Source organism: Pristiophorus japonicus, chromosome 12 (assembly GCF_044704955.1).
Source record: "Pristiophorus japonicus isolate sPriJap1 chromosome 12, sPriJap1.hap1, whole genome shotgun sequence".
Classification (NCBI taxonomy): Eukaryota; Metazoa; Chordata; class Chondrichthyes; family Pristiophoridae; genus Pristiophorus; species Pristiophorus japonicus.
This window is the reverse complement of record NC_091988.1, coordinates 147703785-147712318: the sequence shown is the minus strand read 5'-3', so window position 1 is coordinate 147712318 and position 8534 is coordinate 147703785.

Sequence of the window (8534 nt, the reverse complement as noted above, 5' to 3'; positions counted from 1 at the left end):
CATTTTTAGAGTGGAAGCAAGTCTTCTTCGATTCTGAGGGACTGCCTATGATGATGATGATGATGATCACACAGATCCCAAATGCCCTGTAGAGGGTTCCAAGCCATTTCCGTCTTGCGCTTCCAGCAACTTGGAGGGCAAAATATCATCAACATTAAACAGGCAGAGACAAATCTAACCAACAGTGGGTGCCTTTCGTTGGCCTGCCACAGTAATCTTTGGACCAATTATTATCATTTAATAGGCAGGCACTAGCAACCACTGACTGCCTTCTTAGAGGTGGCTCCAGTTGCAGCAGTGCCATCTCATGGCCTGCATGCAGAGGTGCAGGGTTATCTCCTTTCCTTGAGACCCACACTGAAGAACAGCAGTCTGATGCCACACTTACTCCTTCTACTCAAGGAGCACTTAGAAGCAATAGTAAGATAGGCAGCAGAAGAAGCATCATTTGTGGAATCACACGGGGAAACTTGGTGGCAGGCAGTAACAGCATATCATTATTTAAATATCACCTAATAAATTTGGAGCACTTTATTTCTCATTAGTGATGACTGCTTCTGTTGAGATGGGCCTTGTTAAGGTTTTGACTGATGGGATAGTGGAAGACATCGGTTAAGCTGCAGAAGAGGCTATATCGGGAAACAGTTATCTATGAGTGCCTGCTGCACCAATCCTCTAAAGGGGAACATCTGCTTCCTTCATTTCCTCCTCCTCATCTTCATCCTCACTGCTGCTCCTGCACTCGCGGGTTCCTGACCCTCCTGTCACATGGTGAGTCCTCCACAAATTGCAAAGTTATGCAACATGCCGCAGACATGATTATTTTGGACATCTTTACACAGCTGTAGAGAAACCTGAGTGGTCCAAAGAGCAAATCGATGTTTGAATATGCCAGTGAATTTTGGCACGGGAACTAATTATTGCAATTCCCCTTTTGCAAGGAAGAGGATGCAGGCTGCCAGTGCAACTTCTGACTGGTTCCCATTTTTGATTGCTGCAAATTGCAGCACACCGTGAATTAATTGGGTCTGTGCATTCAAAATTACAACCTCAACTCAGCTGGGCTATTAATCCATATTCTCAGTTACTGGCCTGGCTTTAGTCAGCAAAATTAAAGTGTTTGGTAGTTGGAAGTAAAGTGCACGGATCACCTACTGCAAGGAAACATTCCCTGTCGCCTTTGGCCAAGTCCAAATCCAGACAAGAAGAAGGGGATAGAGCAGTAGAGGAAGTGGAATCATTATGGCTTGAGTTTTGATTGTTTACTTTGCTGATGGTGAATTTCATTAAAAATATTAGTAACCTTAAAAACACCTTATGAGGTACAGAAGTAAATGGGGGCAATCAAACTTTTGGGGGTGGAAATTCGGTTATCAGTTAGCAGCCAGAAGGGGCGTTAATGTGAGCATAACAGATTACCGACCGGGCGCACAGCTTTTAGTGCCCCGATGGAAAATTCAGTTGAGGATGCAAAACACTAGCACCTGGCTGCTGACTATCAGTCCGATCATGGCATCAGTCCTGGTGCAACGCCCACGCTTGTGCCCCACTCACTTAATTAGGTATGGCCGCCTCATTTAGCGATCAGTACAGCCTCCCAGAGTCGTTAACAGGTGGCTACCCAAAGGTATGAGGAAGAGGTCACAGTCAGTGCAACATTTACACATAGCACGGTGCGTGAGCCTCCGAGTTTGCAGCGGCAGACAGACATAACCATTCAGTTTGAGAAAAAGTCATTATGAAAACTTTAATAGGTGCATTACTATGCCGCCAGTGTCACATTCTACATACTCTAACAACTTGCTTCTTGGTGATTTACAGGCAATCTAGCATCTGACACTTGTTCTTACTCCAGTTATTTACATAATATTTTGCTTTTCAGACTCCATATATATTTCCATCTATAAAGCTCGATTCTGTCATAGGCCCTGTACTTCATAGTTTATTGCACCATCATGAGTTAACCAAAAATGTACTGAATTGAACCAGTTCACCTTCAATTCAATTTTTGACTTATATGGCCCAAAATCACTTAATGATTTATTTTTTAGAAAACCACTGATTCCTGCTGTTATCCTGCAAGTAAAGCACTGCTCTACAATTATTTATTTATTAAGGCTGCACCTTTTGGAGTTTTGGGTTTTACCATAGGTTCATAGGAGCATAAAGTAAACCATTATAACAATAGCTCCAGCATGTTCGCATGCTCATTTTACCTTAGACTTGTATGTAAGATATGATAAAATCTTTATTTTAGACTTTGTTTCCTTCTTCAGTTATATCAACGTGTGCTTGATGATTCATGCCTTAATCTATCATTCAGTACTTTTATCTTTATTTAATAAATACTGTCTGATTTATGTGTGTCCCATACACATGCTATTTCCAGCGCCATTACATTATAGATCAGTAAAGAGCTTCAGTTTGAAATGAATCTATATTTTCCATTATTTACGAACTTTAACAAAAAGTTGACCTGATTATTACAGTGTGGGAAACATTGCTTCGTACTCATGTCTATTTTTATTGCAAACATTTAACAGTGGAAAATATGTCCCATGAAGTGTTTTTTAACCAGTTAATTATATTTAATTATAAATGATTTCATTATTTGTCGTTTGCCCTCTTTACCATACTTGTATGTAGTTAATAATTACTGATGTGCATGTGGTCTGTATATTGCTTTAAAAGATTTGTTTAGTATAGGAATATTATGGGCTGTGCTTGGAATTAATTGTAACTCTAAAGTATCTTTGTTAACATATCTTGGGCTGGAAATTCATGAAAAACCGCTACCACCGGTTTGCCGCCAAAAAAACTGCTATGACTCCGCTATGATTTCGAGGCGGAAGATTTGGGAAAAAATGGGAAAAAATCTGTCCGGCGGGAAAAATCAGCGTTGCACGAAGATTCACGGCGTAAACCACAAATTTTCTGCAACTTTTCTCCGAGGCCGATACCGCTGCGAGTTGGGCCTAATGAGGGGGGGAAACACAAAAAATATTTTTCCAAAGAAACAAAGTAAAAAAAATCGCAAAACGTCCACAAGACCTTTTTCTAGTGAATCGCTGCAAAAGAATTAAAAAATAAACTTTAACTTACTTTTTTTGCAGGTTTTCATACCTACCGCCATTTCCAAGGGCTTCATCAACGTGTTTTTCCTCTGCGTTTTTTTTTACCCTATCTACGGTTCACTGCTGTGACCAAACTTGGGCAAAAGCGCTTTGTCCAGTCTTGCATGCCGGCAGTCCGCTCCCCAGTGGTATTTCAAAACCGCTGGTGGAAGACTTCAGGGAATTTTCCGCCGCACCATTTTCTGCCCGAAACAGCGAAACGTCGCCGAAAAACCCGGCGGAAGGTCGATGAATTTCCAGCCCATGGTCTGAAGTTTTGCCAGTGTCTCTTCGCCAATTCCTAAAGTGTATTTTAAATAACATTTTCATGTACAGTACATTCAGAGCCAACCATATTTTTCTATTTTATTCTCATCCTTGCCCAAAGGCATTCTTGAAAGATAAGGGAGTCGAGGGTTATGGGGAGCAGGTGGGGAGTTGAGGCCAGGATCACATCAGCCATGATCTTATTGAATGGCAGAGCAGGCTTGCTGAGGGAAGTCCCAAGGGCACCAGTAGTCTTCTCGTGCTCTGCCCAAGTGGCCATTGTTAATGTGTATGTCTAGATATTGTATTAGCAAGTTGGTTATTCAACCATGAAAGACATCATTCCTGTCCTCATAAGATGTCCACAAACACATCAGCTAACAAACTACAGACCAGGAATTGAAGCTGCCTCACATACTGACTGTGTTGGCTGTGTGAGCTGCTGAGCCATTGGAGAGCCGCAGAAAGTACTTCATTGTTTGGAGTTGTGTCATGTAATTCAGCTATTCATAAGGGATCCATAAACATATGCCAGAGTGTAACAAGCTGAAGCAGGCCCAGGACCCAGTGGTCAATTAGACATGCAGACTAGAGCTTAAAATAAGTGAGGTTTATTCCCCTATGGAAGTTGTTGCATTAAGTGCAGAGGTAAACAAAACAGTAACAAGGATTCCTTTCCAACCTGCACCTTTTCTCTTTCTCTTTCTCTCTCTTTCTCTCTTTCAGTTTCTTCCTCTACAAACTCCTTTCCATAACCATTTCCCTGCCTTTTATTCATACAGGATGGAAGTCGTTCCTAATTAACATAAGAACATCGGAGCAGGAGTAGGCCATTTGGCCCTTCGAGCCTGCTCTGCCATTCAATAAGATCATGGCTGATGTGATCCTGGCCTCAACTCCCCACCTGCTCCCCATAACCCTCGACTCCCTTATCTTTCAAAAATCTGTCTATCTCCACCTTAAATATAATCAATGACCCAACCTCCAAGCTCTCTGGGGTAGAGAATTCCAAAGATTCACGACCCTCTGACAGAAGAAATTCCTCATTTCCATTTTAAATGGACGACCCCTTATTCTGAAACTATGCCCCCTCGTTCTAGATTCCCTGACGAGGGGAAACATCCTCTCTGCATCTACCCTGTCAAGCCCCCTCAGAATCTTATATGTTTCAATAAGTTCACCTCTAAGTCTTCCAAACTCCAATGAGTATAGGCCCAACTTGCTCAACCTTTCTTCATATGACAACCCCTTCATCTCAGGAATCAATCTCGTGAACCTTTTCTGAACTATCTCCAGTGCAAGTATATCCTTCCTTAAATAAGGAGACCAAAATTGTATGCAATACTCCAGGAGTGGTCTCACCAATACACCCATACCCTGTACAGTTGTAGCAGGTCTTCCCTGCTTTTATACTCCATCCCCCTTGCAATAAAGGCCAACATTCAATTTGCCTTCCTAATTACTTGCTGTACCTGCATACTAATGACCATCTTTGCACCCCACACTTATTGTTGCCTTTTTCATCTCAATTTGCAGTGGAGAATCTGCAAATGTGTGCTGCACAGAATGGAAACGCAGATGTCAAAACATGTCATGCATGGTACTGTGATATTCATCTTGATTCATAAAAGGTTTATTTGGCAACACACATGGCCGTTATTCCTGCTGAGCACATTCTGCAGCACACTAAGTCTATCCTGGCAAGAAACTTATTCAAATAAGGTGTTTTTTCATATAGCGTGTAAATCAGCAGTGTTCACTGCCAGGTCCATGTTTGTGTTTAATTCTTGTTAAAGCAGAACCGTCTTTACACAAGTTTAGTACTGTAAAGGAACACAACTTTAAACATGAGAGGAAGGCTGAATTTTGTTACATTTGGTTATGACATCTAATTGTAACTGTCTTGAAGTGGCATGGCCTGATGATTTTTGAAAGTTAGGAGAAGAGATTAAAAAGTAGAAGGAAAGCTGAACATAGGGGGAATTTTAACTGAAAAAAAAATGGGTGGGTTGTGGACGTGGGGGGTAGTTAAAGTGTTAAAAATCTGAATCTTGACCTCAACCCACCTCCAACCCGCCCACTTCCGATTTTAATGGAGGCAGGATTGGGAGGCAGGTGGGGTGGGGGTGGCAGCCAATCCGCTGCCAGGAGGCGGCTGGTATATATTAATATTAAAATGAGGTGGAAAGCCTTTACTTTAACCTCAATTTTGTACTTAACTTTAGCTGGTCGGGTTTTGCACGTCTCATGAAACCTGCCAGCTAAAGCAAGCACTGCTGGAGCCAGGGGCTATGTGTCTTTACACTTACCTCCTGAATCCAGCATCCCTCCCTAACCCTCCCTCGGCAATCGGCGAACCCCCCATGAGGCCTCCGATACTGCCGTCCCCTCGGATCCCCTCCCACCCGGACCACCAATCCCCCCCCAATCCTCTGATTCCTCCGACCCTCCGCCCCCCAGCCAGGCCTCTGATCCCCACCATGAGACTTCCCCTCCTCCTGCTCCTCTGGCCGCCAATCCTCAGCATCTTCCGTCCCCTGCGTCTCTAGCCACTCCTCCGACGCACGATTAATGTTGCGACCACCCCCTCTCCCCCTCACCCCTAGCTCCTACGTCCGCTCCTCCAACCCTCGATCGATGTTCAGACTCCATCGATATTCCACCAGCCATCCCCTTGGCCTCTCCCTCCCTCCTCTGTGTGGCCTAGTGTAGCAGGCTTACCCAGCCGGAGTTATCCAGCCTCTCAATCTGGCTGGCTATGGATGGATAACACAGATTTCCCAAATCAGGCCTGTTGTTGAATTCAGCAGTGCCTGCGTGAAATCCATTCTCCCGGGTTTCCCGACCCGCCTTCCACATTAAAATTCGGCCCATGCTGATTGTAGAATTACCTAAATAAAAATCAACACCTCCCTTAAAAAAATGAACTAAACTTGCTCGAGTAGCAATTTTCACACTTAGTTCTATAGGCACCCACCATAGAGGAGTCTTAGCAAACATTCAAAGAAATCATTAGGAAAGGTGCTATACGGTTGTACCAACAGTTGTAGCAGTCTGGGACTTGGCTACAGCGGTGATGTTATCAAATCAGCACTATGCAAGCTTATGCAATTTCACTTCCAATTTATTCAAGCAGAACATAACACTCTTTTAAAAATGACTGTTGCACATGGTTGGAAACACCACACATGGGATCAGAGGTTGGCAGCAAATACTTTCCAACGAAAGAATACTGCAATACGCCTGTGGAACAGGGTAAGGCACAAGGAATATCCTGAATAATTCCACAAGGTATTGGGGAGAACCTTGCTAATTCATCATTCAACCTAATTACAATACTACTTCCGTGAGTCTTTCCCCAATGGAAAAGTATTTACCTAGTAGAAGAGTTCTGAGTTTATAAAGCAGGCAGGAAAATCTTCAAAAAATCTATTGTTTATATTGCTATGATTAGTGTAGAACAATTGAATGTTATGTAAAGGACAACATTAAGTGGAGTAAGAGTGTATCAGGGACATGAGTCGGGACCCGCCTTTACATTTAGCCCAATGGAAAGCCAGGAAAGCGAAAAGAACTTGGAAAAAAAAGACAGTGGGGTAATTTTGACTTTTGGCGATAGTGAATCGATGGCCCATTTTACATTTCTCCTGAGACTGACTTCACTGGAAATGAAAATCAGGAGAGATTAAGAACAGGTGATGGATGCTTACAGTTTTGTCGCCATGACCACCGCAAAATCCAGGCCACAAACTCGTGCGTTCTCTCCACAAATACTGACTAACCTGCTGAATCTTTCTCGTACATTCTGTTTTGGTTTCAGATCTTCAGCATGTGCAGTATTTTCCTGGTCTCTAGTTGATCTGAACACTAAGGCCGGGAAATTGCATAGCGCCTTGTTTGGGGGTGGTAACAGCTGCGAGGCGGGAATTCCTGCACCAGGCGCTGAAGTTCCATCCTGCTCGCGAAATTGGGGTTACCGCCCCCGAGGGCAAGCGGAGCGCAAAAAAACGTGCTCCACTTCCTCTCCGCAGCATTAACAGGGCTGCAGCTCAGTTAGTGGAGTGCAGCGCTACGCACAGGGTCGCGTAGCCCTGCCACGTAGGAAGGGCCCTACCATTCATCAAGCGGCACGGGCCCCACGTTTAAGGAGGCACACCACCCCCGCTTTAACTAGTGCCCCGCGAGCGGCCGGCCACCATGTACGCACTCCCTGAAGCTGTCGCTGACATCACCCGGTGCAACTTCAGGGGGGATTCTGAATTTTTGCTCCAGGGCGAAAACAGGTCGCTGCGCACGGTGATGGTGGTTACCGCCGCCGCTAAACGCCCACGGAATGTAGTGGGAGTCGTTAGCGGCGCCATTCCTGGGCAAAAAGTCATTTGCGCCCTCCCATTAGCGCCCTCCGGGGGCACTAACGGGAGGCACAAACAACATCAATTACTCCCCCTAAAGAGGCAGCAGAACGAATTAAAGAAATTACGCTTGAGTAAATGCATTTTCCTCCAAGAGCCTTCTCAAGTAAAAACAGAGCCAAGTGAATTGGATGGAGTAAACAGCACATTTCATGTAAGCACTTGAGTCTGCAAACCACAACACATTAGAACGTGAATGTTAATATCGCATTACAACCTATATCCAGATTATACTTCATAGAAAAGAACTACTCCTATGTAGTAGTGCTTGATTTTGGACACATATGGACACAAACTATTGAACCTATAATGTTTTAATAAATGTCCCATATTTAAATTAATATTTTAGTACCGAACCTTCGTCACTGACATTTCAATTTACTTTCTTCTGTATTCAAATCTAATTTGCTTATGTGCCTGTGCAAGAGTCAGAAGATAACAGACATATAAGAGACATGAAACAGCAGATTTAAGAAGGGTTAATCAGATTACCATTTTACAGCTTCCTGTGTCCTTCGTGGGCTGTAATCCACTCTGAATCCCAGACCAGAAATACACAGAGTAGAAAAAAATCACATTAAAATGAATTTATATTTTCTCATAAAAATATAATTGAATAGCAGTAACAGGTCAGAGGGAAAGTTATCACTGAGGATAGGCAAGGACTTGACTTGCTGGAGCGTTCTCCCACATGGCCATTAATTCTCAATTTTAAATTAAGCAATGAGGGAGCACAGTAAAT